Source organism: Pieris brassicae, unplaced genomic scaffold (assembly GCF_905147105.1).
Source record: "Pieris brassicae unplaced genomic scaffold, ilPieBrab1.1, whole genome shotgun sequence".
NCBI classification, from domain to species: domain Eukaryota; kingdom Metazoa; phylum Arthropoda; class Insecta; order Lepidoptera; family Pieridae; genus Pieris; species Pieris brassicae.
Genome location: NW_025576095.1, coordinates 7501 through 9358, shown reverse-complemented (window position 1 = coordinate 9358; position 1858 = coordinate 7501). Strand labels below are relative to the sequence as shown.

The window sequence follows — 1858 nt, the reverse complement described above, 5'->3', positions numbered from 1 at the left end:
TGAATGTTCAATTTTCAAATTGTCACAACATCGATTCCCGCCCGCGGGGTCGTGTTCGTTGCAGTTTTATGTCCCTCACAGTGGTCGAGCATCGTTGTACATCACCTCGTTGCGAGATCGTGACGGGACGGCCGCTCGTAGACCGGTCAAAGTTAGTCTATCGATATGAAGCGCGAACGTCGCGTCGCGTGCAAATTCGACGCGTTACGTTCACGCGTGTCGAGAAGGCGCGCGCGCAAGCGCGCGCCCCTCGACGCCGCCGAGCCAGCGGCTCGCCGAAGCCGCGTGACCGCGGTGTAGGCGTGTCGTTTGCGTAAGCAGCTCCCTGGTTGATCCTGCCAGTAGTTATATGCTTGTCTCAAAGATTAAGCCATGCATGTCTCAGTGCAAGCCGTATTAAGGCGATACCGCGAATGGCTCAATATATCAGTTTTGGTTCCTTAGATCTTACTCAGTTACTTGGATAACTGTGGTAATTCTAGAGCTAATACATGCAATCAGAACTCTGACCAGTGATGGGATGAGTGCTTTTATTAGATCAAAACCAATCGGCGGAGGGCCATGCGTCCGAAGTCGTTAATTTTGATGAATCTGGATAACTTTTGCCGATCGCACGGTCCAGTACCGGCGACGCATCTTTCAAATGTCTGCCTTATCAACTTTCGATGGTAGTTTCTGCGACTACCATGGTTGTCACGGGTAACGGGGAATCAGGGTTCGATTCCGGAGAGGGAGCCTGAGAAACGGCTACCACATCCAAGGAAGGCAGCAGGCGCGCAAATTACCCACTCCCGGCACGGGGAGGTAGTGACGAAAAATAACGATACGGGACTCTTACGAGGCCTCGTAATCGGAATGAGTACACTTTAAATATTTTAACGAGGAACAATTGGAGGGCAAGTCTGGTGCCAGCAGCCGCGGTAATTCCAGCTCCAATAGCGTATACTAAAATTGTTGCGGTTAAAAAGCTCGTAGTTGCATTTGTGCGCCGCGCTGTCGGTGCACCGCATCCGCGGTGATACTGACACGTCTGCGGAGCATATCGTCGGTGAGCCGGCGGTAAAACGCCGGTTCAATATCAAAATCCTATCGCGGTGCTCTTCGGTGAGTGTCGAGGTGGGCCGACAATTTTACTTTGAACAAATTAGAGTGCTCAAAGCGGGCTCAAAATGCCGCTTGAATATTTCGTGCATGGAATAATAGAATATGATCTCGGTTCTATTTTGTTGGTTTTCAGAACTCCGAGGTAATGATTAATAGGGATAACTGGGGGCATTCGTATTGCGACGTTAGAGGTGAAATTCTTGGATCGTCGCAAGACGAACATCAGCGAAAGCATTTGCCAAAGGTGTTTTCATCAATCAAGAACGAAAGTTAGAGGTTCGAAGGCGATTAGATACCGCCCTAGTTCTAACCGTAAATATGTCATCTAGCGATCCGCCGACGTTACTACAATGGCTCGGCGGGCAGCTTCCGGGAAACCAAAGATTTTGGACTCCGGGGGGAGTATGGTTGCAAAGCTGAAACTTAAAGGAATTGACGGAAGGGCACCACCAGGAGTGGAGCCTGCGGCTTAATTTGACTCAACACGGGAAATCTCACCAGGCCCGGACACCGGAAGGATTGACAGATTAACAGCTCTTTCTTGATTCGGTGGGTGGTGGTGCATGGCCGTTCTTAGTTGGTGGAGCGATTTGTCTGGTTAATTCCGGTAACGAACGAGACTCTAGCCTGCTAAATAGGCGTCGTCATTCAAGGTGTGCGCGACTCTCGGGGAGCGCAACTCACTGGCGACGTATTAAAATTCTTCTTAGAGGGACCGGCGGCTTCGAGCCGCACGAGATTGAGCAATAACAGG

At 50.5% G+C, this 1858-nt stretch overlaps 1 non-coding gene across 1 annotated transcript in view; it reads left to right on the top strand.

The window, feature by feature from the left end:
* Window positions 1-322: 322 nt before the first annotated feature.
* LOC123719487 overlaps window positions 323-1858 on the top strand; it is a 1906-nt gene continuing 370 nt past the window's right edge. The window contains exon 1 of the ribosomal RNA XR_006755547.1: window positions 323-1858. This exon is cut by the window's right edge and continues 370 nt beyond it. This is a non-coding gene — a ribosomal RNA (small subunit ribosomal RNA).